Source organism: Strongylocentrotus purpuratus, unplaced genomic scaffold (assembly GCF_000002235.5).
Source record: "Strongylocentrotus purpuratus isolate Spur 01 unplaced genomic scaffold, Spur_5.0 spur5_scaffold_17, whole genome shotgun sequence".
In the NCBI taxonomy this organism is placed as follows: domain Eukaryota; kingdom Metazoa; phylum Echinodermata; class Echinoidea; order Camarodonta; family Strongylocentrotidae; genus Strongylocentrotus; species Strongylocentrotus purpuratus.
Genome location: NW_022145602.1, coordinates 26,720,624 through 26,740,334, shown reverse-complemented (window position 1 = coordinate 26,740,334; position 19,711 = coordinate 26,720,624).

Sequence of the window (19,711 nt, the reverse complement as noted above, 5' to 3'; positions counted from 1 at the left end):
CAACTGATACCCCCTTTTTCCTCTCTTCTTCCTCCATTTTCCTTCCGTTTATCTCCTCTTTTCCTTTTTCTTTTCATTTCCTCCTTCTCTCTTATTTTTTTGATTGGGGGGGGGGGGGGGGGAGGCAACAGCCTGGGAGGCGAGGCCCTTTCGCCCCCCCCTCGATCTCCTTCTTCCCCTTTCTTTTCTTCTTTTTTTTCTTCCCCTTTCTCTCTTTTCCCTTCTTTTCTTCTCTCTCTCTCTCTCTCTCTCTTTTCTCCTTTTTTGTTTCCTTTTTTTTTCCTTCTTTTTCCCCCTTTTTCCCCCCTTTTTTCCCCCCCTTTTTCCCTCCTTTTTCTTTCTTCTTTTTTTCCCCAGGGGGCGGGGGGGGGGGGGGGGGCGGGCCCCCGGGACCCCCCCCCGGATCCGCCACTGGCCTATTGGACCATCAGAAACATTCGAGCTATTGTGTCTATTGGTTTCGATAGGGAAAGTGAAATATTGGACCCACAGAAACCAATAGAAAATATCTATTGGACCAACACCAACCCACAGAAAAAAATGCTGATGGACCAACAGAAAGCTTCTATTGGACCAACATCCACCCACGTCTTCTATGGGTTTCTGTTGGTCCATTAGATATTTTCTTCTATGATGGGTTTCTGTAGGTCCATTAGAATTTTCTATGGGCTTCTAATGGTCCCATATTCTGAATTCCCTATTGAAACCAAGAGGCCTATTGTTTTTAATGGTTCAATAGTCCATTAGCTCTATGGTAAATCAATAATGATAAATCAAAAATCCATTTTAGCAACTGTCCACCAAAAAGGTATATTTAATCTCAATTGCATTAACTCCATCACAAAGTTCACTTGAAGTGAGTTTAAGAATATCCTTTATTCAACTAAAGGCTTGTACTATTCCATATAATATACATACATGTTGTTTCTGGTTAGTAATCATTATAATCAATACCGTATATATTATTGCTAAAACGTGAATGTAATTGTAACATGATCAGACAAATAATCTATTGTCATTAATTACCGAAAGAAAATAAAAATCGTAAAATTGATGTGCATTGTCATAGGTTGCTTAACAAATTATGATAAATGTATTTTTCTGTGAAAGCGTGTAAAGAAATCATGAATATGCATGAGATAGATGTAGCTGTGGTTTCTATTGGACCTATTGGTTTTTATTGGTCTCTATGTTTCTTAATTCTATTGGTCATATGGGTTTCTTTTGGTCCCATTGGGTTTTATTGGTCTCATTGGTTTTCTATTGGTCCTATAATTGTTCCTATCGGTCCTATTGGTTTCTATTGGTCTTATTGGTTTCTATTGGTCGTATTGGTTTCTATGGGTACTATTGGTTTATATTGGTTTCTGATGGTTTGAATGGTCTCTATTGCCTTTGGATTCAATTCTATGGGTCCAACAGAAACCAATAGACTCCAACAGAAACCATTAGAGACCAATAGAATTTTCTAATGGTCTCTATTGGTCTCTATGGGATTTTCGACCTGGGGCTCGACGAGACGATCGACTCCACCCAATAACCCCCCCCCCCCTCTCTCTCTCTTACTCCCACCCTCCTCTCTGAAGGCTCTTAACCCCTCTCTCTCCTCTCATTTCAACCCATTTCTTTTGTTTTCCTTCTTTCTTTCTTTTTTTCCTTTTTCTTTTCTTCTTTCTTTCTTTTCCTTTCGTTCCTCTTTTTCTTTTTTCTTTTTTCTTTTTGTTCTTCTCTTCTTTTTTCTTTTCTTTCCCTTTAGTCTCATTTCCCTCCCCCTTTTCTCATTTTACCCGACGGAAGCGCAATTTTACCGACAATATCCTGACAGGTGTGTGTGGGGGAGGGGTGTCGCACCCCCACATCCCCCTTTAGCGACGCCCCTGCAAGCATTGCTTTTTAGAATAAGACTGTATACTTAAATTAAAATGAGTTTCATATTTTTCAACATATTATTATACAGAATTACAATTATGACCTTTTCTTTTTCGTTAAAACACAATCTACCCTAAAATCCCTCCCTTCCTTTCCTCCTAACTCCATGGAATTATCCCCCTCCCCCTCTCTCTTCCTCTTTCCCGTCCCCTCCCCCTCGCTTCTACTATTTGTGTGGATAGGGAATGCATTCTGGGACCAGTTCTATACAATATCGAAATGACTTCTTGACTTCGTTCCACCTCTATAACTAGCTCACCCTTAAACTTCCCAGTTTTCCCATTTTCTAAGATATAGCTACATCAATCGATTGATGGACCAAACGAATCAGAAAAATACTCGAACTCTGAAGCAAACAAGAAAGGAAAAGTGTAGAAAAAGAAAATCTACAAAAATGGGACAGATCTTTGATTTAGTAATAAGGGGTGTAATGCGCCAGCACGAAGTAGCTTATTAGCCTTTATTTCCTGATTGCTCATCCTCCCCCCCCCCCCATTTTTTAGCCATTGAATAACGAATAGTTCATTTCATGATTTATTTGTTACAACCAAAAATAGACGATCCTGAATTAAAGACTACGTCATTTGTCCTCGAGCAAAAATGAATATACTTCGGATACGTTTTTAGAATATTGCTCCTTTGCACTAGCGCGGTCCGCATTCAGCGACAATCTCCGTGCCTTTTACACTACAATGAATCGCTAGTTTCATAAAGTCATCACGAAATTGGCAACGTTATATCGGCCTTTTTCGGATACCAATAATCTACGTGATTCCGGCCAGGATCAACGCACGCATGTTATCGCTAGCTGGCTTTGCGTGGCGCAGTGCAAAGTCCGCTTAGTAAGTTGAGTAGTCTGCTCTGCACATGAAATTTCACTTCGAGCTGGATAAAATCGCAGCCTCTTATTCCCTCGCATTTGGATTTAACCTGGTTATTCGTCGAATTTGAATTTTAAAAGGATAGTCACCGTGTAGATGTGATAAAAGTGGGAGAACTTCGCATTTTATATCGTTTGATCGCGGTATCGCGATGGACGAAAGACGTCGGTCGCTACCAGTGGCGTCTGCGGAGACGGGCGAAGCGATGGAGTACACTGCGCCCAACTCCGCCGGCCCAGCTGTGACCACGTTTCCGTCCATCACTGAGGATTCGATCGGGTCCCATTCCTCCCTCGCCAGTTCGGATCAAATTGGTCTTCTTACTGATCGGAGCAATGGTGATGTTGGAATACCAAGCCTTAATGGAATTACGATGCCTTTGTCGCCTGATACGCCAGTTGTCTTGGGGCCAGGGCCGATCCTTGTTGGAAATAAAGCGTCTGAGGAGATCCAGCAGATTCTTGCAGTTGCTGGAGCGAGCGCTGCTGTGGCGGCCGCTGCTGGTCAGTCGGCCCAGGAGGACGGTGCAGAGGTTGCGACAGAGGGGGGTAACGATGATGTTGACGGTTCGGATACCATCGATTTTCGATTCACCAATACGTTGACCTTGGATCGGTTTGCACACTTCACCATCAAGAAACAGACAAGTTACAGGTAAGAACACGTAAGAACAACAACAACAACAACAGCACCACCGCAAAAACCACCACCACCAGCAGCACTATCATCAAGAATGGCAACAACACTTAAACATGACCAACAATACCACTTTGATTCCATCAACAGCAATAATAACCACATTTAAATAACCACCACCAGGCACCACCACCAGGCACCACCACCAGGCACCACCAGGCACCACCACCACCACCACCACCACCACCACCACCACCACCACCACCATCACCACCATCACCACCATGATCACCACCATCATCATGATCACCTCGACCACCACCACCACCACCACCACCATCATTATCACCACAAATCATCAAATGTAGTGACATGATGATATACATCAACAAAAGATACAAAAAGAGTTTAATTTTATTCTAATAATACATGAAACCTTTTAATGAAATATAGAAACTTTTTTAACAGTGACAACAACAATATTTTAGAATAGAAGCCAAATTACATGACTCTTTTCTTTGAATATTTTGATTATATTTGATCTCATTAGTGTTTTGAATTAGCCAAATGCACAGAGAGAATTAGGGAAATAAGTATATAAAGGTAAAAAATAAACAAGAGCAGAAGGTGAGAAAGAATCGAATGGATGTATGAAAGAAATCATTGATACTAAAACATGGAATAAAGGGTAAAGAGGACTTGAAGGAAATGCATGTTAGGGAGGAACATAATGATGTTTACAGGAAAAAAAGAATGTGAGCAAGGATAACAATGAAGAATATGAATGAAATGATTGAATGGTTGAATGATTGGATAGATAAATGAATGAATAAATGCAAAATTTAGAGATGGATGAACAGCAAAAAAAAAGGGTTCAGTAAACCTCCTTTTATCATTTTTTCCTATCAAATGATTAATGAACATGTAATACATGGATTATGAGACCAAATGAAAGTTTATGAAGAAAGAAATGTAAGAGTTTGTCAAGGCGAGGATAAACCAGGCAGGAAAAAGAACAAAAGTTAACAGAATGAAAAAAGATTGTAGGTTCCATTTGCTGAAATCATGACCTTTTGTTGTTCTGTCTTCAACAAACTGTCCACAAAATGTATTAACTGGGGGTGTAAAAACAGACACTCTTACATTTTGAATGTCCCTGCTTGCCTCATGCTTTAGCAAAAGGAATAACAAAAGATTGTAGGTTCCATTTTACTGAAATCATGATCCTATCTTGCTCTGTCTTTAACAAGCTGTCTACAAAATGTAATAACCATGGGGAATAAAAGCAGACACTCTTACTTTTTAAATGTCCCTTCTTGCCCCATGCTTCAGCAAACAGAAGGAAAAAAGTTTGTACATGTAGGTTCCATGTGCTAAAATAACGATCTTTTGTTGCTCTGTCTTCAGCAAACTGTCTACAATAGTTGGAAATAGAAACAAGAGACTCTTACATTCTAAATGTCCCTACTTTCCCCATGCTTCAGCAAACAGAAGGAAACAAGATTGTAGGTTCCATCTTGCTGAAATCATGATCTTCTGTTACTCTGTCTTCAACAAACTGTCTACAAAATGTTATTACAGTGGGGAATAAAAGCAGACACTCTTACATTTTAAATGTCCCTGCTTTCCCCATGCTTCAGCAAACAGAATAAAAAAGTTTGTAGGTTCCATTTGCGGGTAAACTCATGATCTTCTGTTGTTGCTCAGTCTTCAACAAACTGTCTACAAAATGTAATAAACATTTTATAGAGAAGGTTGAGTTTTGGGAAGAGGTGAAAAATAATTTGTTAGCGTTATCATTCTTATTATGCAAGTGTGGAAGAACATCAGATGAGACATGTTCCCTGAAAAGCGTGGCTCTTCAAATGCCTTCATATTCTAAATATGTCATGTAACATCGTAAAACTTGGGGGGGGGGGTAGGATTTTTACGCCACATGTTTGTGTAGTCCCATATACATCTGTCTGTGTACAGTGTTTGTAACTTTACCAAGACGCGGCCAAATTTCTTATCATTTTGATGATCCCAGAACCTTGCAATACACACAAATTCTTATTTGCTAGATGATCAACCTGTTCTGATCAATTCCACACTGTTTTTTTGTACAATGCAATCGCATGACCAGAACTCAACTTCATCTTTAAAGCTCTCTGCTTGCCCCCATCTGTTTTCGAGAGTGGCTGTAATTAGTAAAATGATCCTATTAAAGTGACCAGAACCAAATCCTGTTCAAATGTCACTGATTTAAGTGAAATGTAATCGAATGCAGAGTGGACAAACCTATTAAGATAATCCAAACACACCAGCGTTGCATACATGTGGGACCAATGTGATCGGATCACCATGTTACTCGATACAGAAACACCCTTGAAAATGTGCACATGCACGTTAGTATTCACCTTATCAGCATGGATGGGGAAAATGGAAAGGTGACGCACAGAAATGGAGGTCTTGTGTTACACGTACTCATGAAAAATGAGACGCTTTCCTCACAATGGTAATAAAAAGACTTTAAACTGCATTGAGATCCATTTTGGTTGAGCATGTTGCATTATTCACCTTTGTTGCATGTCGTGTATAAATATCCATGGTCAGAAAGGGGGGGGGGGATGTTGAAATGTGGATTTAGATTTACCTGTAACGAAAGTCAGATAGATCATTCAATGCAACAGCCACTCTTGAAAGCTGTTCCTCTTCTTTGTTTTTTTCTTCTTCGTCTTCTCTTACTCCTCTTCTTTCTCTTTCTCCTCTTTCTTCTTCTTTTCTTCTTCCTCCTCTTTCTTCTTCTTCTCCTCCTTCTTCTTCTTCTACTTCTTCTTCTTCTTCTTCTTCTTACTTCTTCTTCTTCTTCTACTTCTTCGTCTTCTTCTTCTTCTCCTCCTTCTTCTTCTTCTTCTTCTTCTTCTTCTTCTTCGTCTTCTTCTTCTTCTACTACTTCTTCTACTTCTTCTTCTTCTTCTTCTTCTTCTTCTTCTTCTTCTTCTTCTTCTTCTTCTTCTTCGTCTTCTTCTTCTTCTACTACTTCTTCTACTTCTTCTTCTTCTTCTTCTTCTTCTTCTTCTTTTCTTCTTCTTCTCTTCTCCTTCTCCTTCTCCTCTCTCCTCCTCCTCCTCCTCCTCCTCCTCCTCCTCCTCCTTCTTCTTCTTCTTCTCATTCTTGTTTTCCTCCTCCCCTTCTTCTTCTGTTCCCCCTTTTCCCCCTACATTTTCTTCTTCTTCTCCTTCTTCTTTTTCTTCTTTTTCGCTCTTATCGTTGATCTGCAGCTGTGTCCTGCATTTAAATGGCCATAGTGCATGTTGTACACATATTAATCAGGGATGCAAGTTTTCAGTATTTTGCCTCCTCCCCTTATCAGGCAAAAAAAAAAAACCCTTCTCATTGCACAGCACATCACATACAGGGCTCCAAGTCATTAGATCTCTCTCCAGGCTCTCCAGATAGAACCAAAGTCTGGTATCCATCATTAATCACCTAAATTTCCATGTCAGACAATCCTTTGACAAGCTTTAGTATCCTCCATAATCCTTGTAGTAAAAAAAAACAACAAAAATAAAGGCTTTGAGGACAATAAGTCATATATGAATTGGTCCAGTTAGTGAGACCTTGTTTTCAAGATCACAGCTAATTGCTAAGCAAAACCCATTTCGTTGGGATGCATGCAGTGTTTGCCTGGGAGCAGTATTATCCTGTTAATTATGTAGTTATCTCTGGATAAATCTGATAACAGTGGGTTCAGCCTAATCTCTTCAGTGATAAGAGCTTGAAGCTGCCTCACGCATGCCTACTCTATTAACTAACTTTATTGGAACCAATCAAAAGGATTACATGAGCACTTAAATGATTGAAAATGTTATTGGCACAGTATAATAAAAGTAACATTTGTATTAGATATGATTATCATTAATAATACTGGGGAAACTGATTAAATTATTTTATCTATTAAATCTATTTAATTTGAAGTTAATGTTTATTATTAGATACAGATTAATGTTTTTAAAGCTATCAGTGCTAGTTTACAGGAGGGATTCCTCTCTGCAAGGTCACTGGACAGGTGGTTATCTCATTAACTCACAGCTCTCAGTTAACATAAGAAAAAGAGGATCATGGGGGACTAATGGTCACCGATTAGGGTTTGTTTAATATAGAGAGGGCGCAAGTAGCTACAAGTAGTGCAGTGGGCCTTTAAGTGCTGTAAAAAAGTAAAGCGGTGAGAAAGTGAAGTGATCAGATTTAAGGAATATTAAAGGGGGAGAAATAAATATGATCAGTGACTGACTGCACTATCTTATAAGTTACGCCTTGTTCAGATATGATGCGGCATAACTGCAGCATTTGAAGAAAAATCATGAAGTGTAATATGCATCACATTTCTGTATAATAATAAATACAAAATAGGGTTATTCATATAGCGCCGGTATCTGCCAGGCTCTGACGCTCATGGCGCTTTACACATATTACCCAGGTCATAGCCGAGCTGCCAAAGTAACTAGCGCTCAAGCATATCAGGTACCCATTTACACCTGGGTGGAGATTGGCAAATGTAGATTGACGTCTTGCCAAAGGACATTAGTGCCATGGAGGGACTTGAACCCCGTACCCAGTGATCTGCAGTCGGGTGACTTATCCACTAGTCTACAACACCTCTAAATCTTTCTTATAACATTGAGCTTAGTGAATACGCACAGGACCTTATATAGTTGCTTGCAGTTACCATTCGTTTGCAATCATGAAAGAAAAAAACCTGTGCCATCATCTTTTGTGGTGGTTTAAATCCGCCCCCCCCAAAACCACATCCGCATGAACCTTTAATATGTCATTTGTATGTATGTTACATCAATAATAATAATAATATGGATATTTATATAGCGCCGGTATCCGCCAGGCTATGACGCTCATGGCGCTGTACATATTACAATCACGAACATATCACTTTCTTAACCTTATTTTTCATTTGAATATTACATTACAGTCGCACAATGTTATTATTGTGACATTATTTCATTTGCAAACCATATATTTGCAATGGTAGCAAACACAGCACAATGCAGCCTTCATTTAATAAACATAGAAATTGCTGATTGATTGATAATGATATAGATTGACCACACAGTACTTGCTGTCGCTGAAGACAATTCTATTAACTAGAGACCGCATACACATGTAGCTCTGTGCATTGTTGCATGAATCAGCCATGTGCATGTTCATGTATGTCTATTGATTTTGGTTAGCACAAATATTGACACCCGGCATTATTATCCATGCTGCAAAAAAAAGCAAAGTAAACAATAAAAGGTTATCTATAGATTCAAATTTCTGCATAACGGATGAAAATAGAAAATGATGTAATGCAATTTAGAACTCATAGTTCATAACACATATTTACTTTGTAGGGTGACCATGAAATTGTACTTAAAATCAAACAGGCAAATAAAAAGAAAGTATTTACTCAGCACAAGTACATGTACAAATATGTCTTTGATAGGCATAAAGCATAGGGTACCAAGATAATAAAATGTACTTTTAAAGATGAAGTTGAGTTCTGGTCATGCGATTGCATTGTGAAAGAAACGGTGTGGAACCGACCAGAAAAGGTTGATCATCTAGCATATAAGAATTTGTGTGTATTGCAAGGTTCTGGAATCATCAAAATGATAAGAAATTTGTACAAGTCTTGGTAAAGTTACAAACATTTGCACAGACAGATGTATATGGGACTACACGAACACGTGGCGTAAAAAGCCGGCCCCCCCGATTTTTACGATTTTACATGCACATTAAGAATATGAAGGCATTTGAAGAGCCATGCTTTTCAGGGAACATGTCTTAACTGATATTCTTCCATACTTGCATAATAAGAATGAGTAATGCTCACAAATTATTTTTTACCCCTTCCCAGAACTCAACCTTCTCTTTAACAGGTGAATTGCTGTTTAGTCTACACCCAGCCCGTCTACTATCCACATGCTTTGTGTTCTAATAATCATTTTGTCTACTTATCATTGGTCTAATGGCCATTTAGGCTGATAGTCAATTGGTCTACTTTCCATCTGGTTTAATCTTTAATTGGTCTCCTATCAAGTCGGTCTATTGTTCATTTAGTCTCATAACCACTGTAGTTAGTCAAATTCCTAGTGCCAATATCATCTACGTCATTTAGTCTAATAACCAGTCAGTCAAATTCCCAGTGCTGATATCATTGTACCATCCATAAGGTCCAATAATCATTTGATGATTATTATTATCTATGATTAAATGATTTTAGACCATATGGATAGTAGACAGACAAACTGGGAATTAGACTAAAGAGTAATAGACTTAATGGGTAGTATTGGAGATTAGACCAAATTTAATTTAGACCAACTGATTATTAGCCTAAATGGTCATTAGAATAATACTTTTGTGATATGAAGTCTAATCGAGGTACAGTCAAACGTCCACCTGTCTACAAAGACCACATTTTTTGTTTCCATTGAAAATGGTTTCTCATTGAATCATGTACTAAAAGAACCTGGACATACAATGTAGAGACTGCCTGCCTATAAAGACCACTGTTCTAGACCCCCTTGAGAAGTCTTTTACAGGTTTCACTGGTTTTTTTTATAAAAATAGGACATTTTATCCATGTTGTTTATACTCCTAGTCGTAATTGCAAGTAGTAAACAAGGTTTGGTTGGGAGTTGTAAAGTACAATCAGATTGTCATATCAATCAACATTCACTTTTGTGTAAAATAATAATACAGGTGTCCTTTTATACACATCACTAGTTTCCATTTGTTTAAACCTTGAATTGGAAAGCATAGGATACGACCAAGTTTAATTATGATATAACTCTGTAATGATCACAGTAGTTATCAATCAGTCATTTATATAGACGTGAAGCTAGAATATGTTAAAATTCCATATTTTCAAATACCAATTTTTTTTCTCCCAATACCAAATGACCCCTTTGAAGGTTATATTAAATACAATTACATCCGATCCAGAATGACTTTCATAATTCTTCATTTAACTTGGATGTGATATCATGCATGTGATACCCATTGTTGATTACATTCCCAGAAAAGGTCATCAAATGACACAGATCACATGTTGAACGATACCGTTGTGGTTAACTGCTGAAATGCTTGAATTGAAAGTAAAAATAGAAATGGGGACACATTTACAAATGTTTCTAGTTATTGATTTAACTGGTTTATGAACTTTATTTCCTATGCAAGAAATTTCTTCAACTCAAGGAGCAGACCACAATATTTGAAATCACTTATATTAGCTCAATTGTTCATAAACAGAATATTTGCTGGTGCTAGTTGATGCATAACAATTGCAAATTGTTTTAGTGATTCTGTTGCATTCCTTGGATATTTGGGTGTACATGTACAGTGTTTATAACTTTGTTAACAAAAAGGAGTTCAAGGTTATAAATACCCCATTGTTTCTTTACCCCTTCAAGTTGTGTGATGAAGATCCCACCCTAGCACTAAAAAAAAAGTCTTTCTTTATTGTTATTGAATTTAGCTACAGTATTTATGTATTTTATTAGGGAACGACTAATATGCTAGCTTTGCTTCATAACAGGTTCCCCATATTTCAAATGATTATTTCTCTATGTTACATGTCTATCAATGTTTTACTAGATGCATTCTCTTGTTTAACGTTATATGTACAGACAATCTTGCTATGTGGAGCTATGAAACAGACAAACAAAACAAACAGTACTTCATGCAAATCAATAATATCGCAAGCTGTCACCAAACAAAAGCATATTTTTCTTTATTGAGTGTTTATCACATAAATGTAGATTCATTCAAAGCCTCCATATTGAAATGATAACCTCATGAACTTTTGACAACAAAATGAAGTTGAAGATTAAATATGCCCTTTGGTTCCATGCTGTGTGTGGCAAATCCAACCAATGAATCGCATTTTCCCTGATCTTCTACCAAACATTGGAATAAGGATACCCATATATTTTCTTGTGGAATTAAAATATATGTCTACACTGTAAACTTTGAGGCTTATTCCCTTGGAAAATCAATTAACTCACTTCATAACAAGAGTATTGAGGAATTGACTTTAAAAAAAAAAAACTTTTTTGATAAAAATTGAATAAAACAATTACAGAATCAAAACAACAAAACAACTATTTACAAAATTGTATAAAAAGTAGAGTTGTAAATAAATTAGATAGATTGGAAGTGTTAATTTATTTTTATATGAGTTGTAAGCTTAGTGGGACAGCAGAGATTAATATAAAAATATAGTAACATACAGGAAATGCTACAGACTACGTTGCAGCGTACGTGTTTGATGGCTGACTGGTCAAAGTTTGACAAACCAATTCTCCGATGGGAATTTTGTTTACTTAATGACTGGTCTATTTACTCACCGTTCTATCCAATTTGTAGTTCCCATTTTAGGTGAACTGCAATTGGTTGCTAGGCAACCGTGTCTATATTTGAGAGAAAATTGTCTGGTTTATTTACTTAGTGTAATCAATGATGCCTTTTTCACAGTTCATTAGGACTTGTATTGGGAACAAAAGCTTAGTCTGGTATCAAGAGTATTATCGAAACTTGGTGCAAAATATCGACTCTGCAGGCATAGACTTTAATTTGACACTTGAACACTATTCCATTGCACCTTGAGACGAGCCTAATTGCCAGTCTCTGGCTGTGTCAGGGCAAGCTAATGTTCAATTTTAATTTTATTTCTTTTTCCAACAAAACATTACAAATCAATTATTATCATTTACAAAAATTAAGGAATACATATTGGAAAGAGAGGGGTCCACTAAAAAGCAGTACATTGTGCACCCTCAAATACTGTATACCGGTATTTAATAATAATAATTCAAAACTTGAAAAAGGAACTAGAAATAGGGAAAAGGGGATGCCAACAGAGACAAAAATGGGAGAAGAGAGTACTTTACATGACAAAGATACATTTGTATGAGAACACGGTCATGATAGAAAAAGTAGACAATGCAAGAAAAGAAGTGAGAGGTCAGGGTACAGAAAATAATACAAATGGGGTTGAGATAAAGACGAGAAAGGAGATTTGTGCATCACAAATAGGAATTTTAAAATTCAAATGTGGGGAGGTCTGCATAGCTGCGCTTTATAAACGGATCTGATTATTATTATTATTTTCATCATGTGATGTTTCCCTTTGACGAAGGGATACAAAAGCAGAACTAGTTTTTATTACAATAGCAGACTGCCGCCGGTCTGTTGCCTCGTTTGTCTCATGTCCCAAAGTCTTGGGGAAGGAAATTAACATTGTGGAACTCCAAGAATGTTACCTGTTTACATCTAACAATTAAACTGTTCTTGTTTTGGAAATATTGCCCAAAATGTGCCTTTCAACTTGAAGACAATCATAAAACACTCTAGACATTTCAAAACTTATTCATTTTATCCAGTGATATATGCCACAAGATTATCCCTGATGTTTGTATCAGTATAAACAAACAATTACGAACAGTGGTAAGAAATATGTCTGATGACTCAGATGGGGCTAGTTTGCATGCAGGCATAAACACTTGTCCTCCGTCGTGCATTTGCGTCTGCACTGTATGACTAGGCTGATACAGCTTTTTCTTTGACACAGCCAGGTACTGACAAAGCTAGGCTCTGCTCAAGTTTTTATGTAATGTGTCAAAGTGTCCAATTAGAGTCTGTAATGCAGTTAAATGTTTAAAACTAAACTAATACAGAACTATTTTTGTTTGTTTTTAGGAAGTGAATGCTTTGAACATGGTACAATACTGTCATTTGGTTGTCATTAGTTCCTCTTCTTTCTAGAAGATTTATCTCTGGAAGATAAGTCTTGAGAAGATAATGTGAATGTAAACTGTTTGGGGTATGAGGTAAACAGACTTTGAGACTGTGTATCCCATTAGAGTTTGGTTTCAAGACAGGGCTTGGATGATGTAAAGACAGGTTTCACAAGACACTTTTAAAGGTAAAGACCAGTTATGGTCATGCGATTGCATTGTGAAAGAAACGTTGTGGAATCGATCAGAAAAGGTTGATCATCTAGCATCTAGCATCTGCAAGGTTTTGGAATCATCAAAATGATAAGAAATTTGGCCCATTCTTCGTAAAGTTACAAGCACTATACACAGAAAGATGTATATGGGACTACCCTATATCTCTCACAGACCATGAGAGAAACACATTTACCAAATATATGAATTAGTAGGCGGTTTCCCGGCAAATTTTTTATCATCATGTATTAGTAAAAACATATTCTTTCACATGATTGGTAGTGAGAGCTTCCATTTCATTTTTTGAAATTGGGGCATTTCCAATACTGGTCTTTACCTTTAAAAGGATTGGGTAACTTTGCCTCAGATTCTAAAAAAATATCCTGGATTTAGCTCATGCTGCAATCATAATTATAAACCTTTAGGTCAGTCAGGAATCCCATGAATTTCTGATTATCAAGATATTTATGATTGGAAATCAAAAATTCAAAAACCGTTTTCCCCATGGTTTTTTTTAACACTACAGTCTATTGGGGAAATGAGTATGGTAAAACTGGTCACTCAAAGATTTTTACTTTTTCGAGGCACTTTATGATCATTTTGAAGCGCAATTCTTTTTAGGGCTTCAATATTAGACCATATCACAGACACTTATAACACATAGGGTCATATGCATCTCAGATTTGTGAAACTGGAAACATTGTTAAACAATGCCTTTAAAGGTACTATGTCCCATTTGCAGGCCCAAAAAATGAAAAGGTTTAATTCCAACGGCATTTGAAAGATACTACTAACTTAGAACTTCCTTAAAAAAGGTGGGGCTTGAAAATGTCTCCAAGTGGGAAAATAACAACTATTAGTTGTCAAAATCGACTTAGGAGCTATAGAGCCAATAAGTAATAGTCTTGATTTTCAGACCATTGTACAGAATGGTCATACGTTTTATGCTGCGCAAAGATTCAATCAGTTTAATTTTGGCCATCACAAGAAGTGGGTTATTGATGTAGACAAAATAATGCTCACGTACCCTTGACAAGTGACTGACAGTGAAGTCTAGCAAGTGAACAGGTTTCTTTGCATAATTTGAATATGAGGACACTGCTAACATTTAAATTTCACAGATAGGACATACATGACATAATCATAATTCCTGCAAAGTTTTACAGAATTTGAGGTCGGCTGCAAAAGGGACAAAGTATCTTTAAAGAGAAGGCTGGAGCTCTGGTTAAGATGAAGAATAATGAGCAGTGAGCTTCCTCAATTTTTTGTTGTTGAAAAGTACACCTGTACGTGTAGTTTGGTAAAATATGGCTAGAAATATGACAATGAATATGACAATGAATATGACAAGAAATATGGCTAGAAATATGACAATGAATATCACAATGAATATGACAAGAAAAAAGACTTTATTCAGGCATAATCATTTGTTCTATTGATGGGGAAATCCATTTTCCTTTTTAAAGACATATCCTACACTGTGTAAGTACACTCCTTGGTACACGGAGGAAGATTATACACTATACACAACTGCATCTTCTTAATTCATGAGTGCATGATTTCATGCAAATTAAATTATTAATTAACATGATATTATTCAGGTGAACATTAGTACCATTTCTTTCCGGACACATTTTCCAATTCATGCTATGCTGTGCCAAATATATCCTGTCATTCTGTTTTTTTTATAAATTCATTGCCAAATTATATATATATATACACAACACACAACTGTATCTTCTTAACTCATGAATACATGATTTCATGCAAATTAAATTATTAATTAACATGATATTATTCAGGTGAACATTAGTACCATTTCTTTCCGGACACATTTTCCAATTCATGCTATGCTGTGCCAAATATATCCTGTCATTCTGTTTTTTTTATAAATTCATTGCCAAATTATATATATATATACACAACACACAACTGTATCTTCTTAACTCATGAATACATGATTTCATGCAAATTAAATTATTAATTAACATGATATTATTCAGGTGAACATTAGTACCATTTCTTTCCGGACACATTTTCCAATTCATGCTATGCTGTGCCAAATATATCCTGTCATTCTGTTTTTTTTATAAATTCATTGCCAAATTATATATATATATACACAACACACAACTGTATCTTCTTAACTCATGAATACATGATTTCATGCAAATTAAATTATTAATTAACATGATATTATTCAGGTGAACATTAGTACCATTTCTTTCCGGACACATTTTCCAATTCATGCTATGCTGTGCCCAATATATCCTGTCATTCTGTTTTTTTTATAAATTCATTGCCAAATTATATATATATATACACAACACACAACTGTATCTTCTTAACTCATGAATACATGATTTCATGCAAATTAAATTATTAATTAACATGATATTATTCAGGTGAACATTAGTACCATTTCTTTCCGGACGCATTTTTCCATTCACGCTATGCTGTGCCAAATATATCCTGCCGTTCTGTTTTTATATAGTTCATTGTCAAATTATTAATTTCACTGAATTTACAGGAAGCTGATCATGTCCTGCATGGGACTCCTGATTTACTGCTTTATAATAATTAACTTTTCTTTGTGTAATTTGACTCTTGTTTATGCCAGACAAATAATCTTCCTGTTCTGCGTTGTATTTATCATGGGTGGGATAGATAAACCACAAGCTTCAAGTTTGTTCATCAGTTTTCATTTAAAGATAAAGACCAGTTATGGTCATGCAATGACACTGTGAAAGAAACGTTGTTGAATCAATCAGAAAAGGTTGATCATCTAAAAGTATTGGTGTGTACTGCAAGGTTCTGGAATCATCAAAATGATAAGAGTGGGACTACGTGACATGTGCGCAACACGTGCGTTATATCAGGTCCAAATAGATATAATAATGTACCAAATATATCAATTAGTAGGCAGTTTCTCGGCAAAATTTGTATGATCACATATTATTCAAAACATATTCTTTCACATAATTGGTATAAGAGCTTCCATTTCATTTTTTCATTTTTTCACCTTTAAAGAATAAGCTATACTTGTGTTAGATTAGAAGCTAGGTTTTCATGGAGCTCATCAAGACAGGAAATGTATAATGTTGCAATTCCATTGTGTCAACCCAAACAATTCTTCTGTCAATTTTTTTGCAAAATTGCAAAACTGAGCTATTGTGCTGAGATGTGAACAAAGCAACCACATGTTAATAAAGAAATATTCATTTGTGTAAGTTGTTTGTGCAAAAAATGCATAGGTCCATGGAGGCAGGGGTGGGGGTGAGGTGGGGAGGCAAATGGGGCAGGTACCCTCTTGACAAACAAAATAACGGAGGGAAGGAAGGCAATATTGGAACCTAGTGTAAATGCAAATTTGTGTATGAATGCCATTTTTCTACACCCATGAGCATGTTTGTACTTCATGGAAGCCGGTTTAAACAATGTTTTATGTGAACATAACTACCTTTACGCTTCGTCAAGTATGTTTTTAGAAACCTGTGTAACCACAAATATCAAGTGTGAATAGAGCTATTTTTAGTCATGTACATGTTCTTCTCCTTCATGTGGGATGGGGGTTTCCCCAATGAAAGTACCTGACCGCTAATGGAGTGTAAACACAAATATTTTGTGTGAACATACAGAGCAACATTCTACCTCTCTCTCTCTCTCTCTCTCCGGGGTTTGCTCCTTACTTGCAGGAAGCAAATGTAATCACAAATACTTTGTGTGAACACTCCTCTTTCTAATTCACTCATGTGGTCCCCCTACTTTGTCTAATATGGAGGGCTCTTCAGTGAAAGTACTTGGCCCGTGTAGGATGAGTGTTTTCTGTGAACCTAGCTACTTTTTACTGCATCATTGAATCTGCTCCTAAAATGCATTGTAAACACATGCTTTAAGTGTGAATGGGGTTAATTTCATTCACTCTTTTTCATGTGGGATAGAGGTCTTCTCAATAAAAGTACTTTTTCCATGATATAGTGTATACCTCACTTTAGAGGACCTAGTGAAATCAATTTTTTCATGTGTGAACAGAAGCACATTCATACATCTAGAAGCATGTTTCTTTTACATAAGCCAGTGTAACCACATATATATTTAGTATGAACAGAGCTTCTTTTTTGTCTCCTTTCACCCATGTGCTCCCCCTACTCTGTCTGATATGAAGGGCTCCCCAATGAAAGTACTTGACCCCTTATTCCGATCTCAATGACCCTAGCGGGTATTGAAACAAAATATGAATATGAGATAGTTTTGTTGACAGGTAATGCCATGTGATGGAGAGTATTTTGTTTGAGATCGAGATGGTTCAATGGAGAGAAAAGAGGAATATTTTGTCTGTTTGGGGCCAGAAGGGAGTTAACTCTTTATAAAGGCAATGTGTTTATGCCCTTCTGGCTCCGAACAGGCAATTTATACTCTCTTTAAAAAAAAAGAGTGAATTTTCATTCTATTTTCACTTTCTTGGGAGTGACGTCCGTGATCACTTGTTTAGGTGTGAAAATCGATTGATTTTAGAGTGCTCTCTAAGAAGAAAAGAGTGAATGTTCACTCTATTTTCACTACATTTTCACTCTCCAGAGGAGTGACGTCCGTGATCACTCAATTTTTTTTAGAGAGTTAAAGACTGATGGAATTTGTTAGAGAGATAGGTACATTCACTCATTTAAGAAGGTTATATATTAAATACAGAGAGGTGTATAGGTACTCTCTAAAAAAAATTGAGTGATCACGGACGTCACTCCTCTGGAGAGTGAAAATGTAGTGAAAATAGAGTGAACATTCACTCTTTTCTTCTAAAGCTACAGTCCCATATACGTCCCGGACCGTCCCGGACCATCCCGGACCCCATCCGGGGTGATCCGGGATTCGGTCCGTGTTGACACCGTGTTGGCACTGGGGTGGTCCTGGATGGTCCTGGATGGTCCTGGGCGGTCCGGGAGTCGACCCCGGATGTTTTTGACGGTCAAAAACTGCCGGGGTGGTCCGGGACGGTCCGGGACAATAGTTTGATCCGGGGTGATCCGTGTAGCCACCGTGCTGGGTCCGGGGTCATCCGTAGTGGCGCCGGGGCGGTCCGTGTTGATCCGTGGCAGTCCGGGAGTGAGTTATTGACCCCGGATCACCCCGGCGCCCCTACGGATGATCCCGGACCCAGCACGGTGGCGACACGGATCACCCTGGACCATCCCGGACCCCATCCGGGATGGTCCGGTGTCATCCGTGTTGGCACCGTGTTGGCACCGGGGTGGTCCGGGACGGTCTGTGGCGGCTCCGTGCTGGGTCTGGAATGATCTGTACTGCTGCCGGGGCTATGCCCGGACGGTCCGGGGCGGTCCGTAGTGGTACCGTGTTGGGTCCGGGGAGACGGTCGGCGGTTGCGATTTTTTGAACAAAACATCCCGGACCATCCCGGATCACCCCAGACCATGGTCCGGGATGGTCCGGAGTGGTCCGTGCTCGTCCGTGCTGGTCCGGCTTTATATGGGACTGGGGCTTAAGAGAGCACTCTAAAATCAATCGATTTTCACTCCTAAACAAGTGATCACGGACGTCACTCCCAAGAAAGTGAAAATAGAGTGAAAATTCACTCTTTTTTTTAAAGAGAGTAGCGAGGAAGGAAAGGATGGAGTGAGGAGGGAGGAAGGGAGGAGAGAGATGAGGGAGAGAGTAACAGAGAAAGATTTAGAGAGAAAGAGAGAGAGGGAGGGAGAGAGGGAGAGAGAGAGAGAGAGAGAGAGAGAATGAATGGAGGAAGGGAAGAAAGGATGGAGGAAGTAAATGAGTGAGAAAGTTGAAGAAGGGGAAGACAGACAGGTAGATAGGAAGAGAGGGAGATATATTGATATAGTAGAGAGAGAGAGAGAGAGAGAGAGAGAGAGAAAGAGACAGAGCGAGAGGGATCAATTGATATAGGAGAGATATTAGATAGAGGGAGGGAGAGAGAAAGAGAGATAAAAAGGGATATGAGATCGACAATTGATTAAGATCAGATGAGATATAGATTAAGATGAATTATAGACAGATAGACAAACAAATAGCCCAAGTTTAAATTAGGATTGAGATAGCTGAATGGACATATTATAACTGATATTAAAGGGGAAAGATGATGCTATATTCACACAAACGAAATAATAACTATAATAAAAAGCATTTAAACGCTGCAGGGGAGTCGAAGGGATAGATGTTGACATCGCATTGCGCGAGTATTGTTGACATTTCAGGCTCTGTGCGAGCACATACTTCTACCTCCCACTCGATCAGTATCATTATCATACC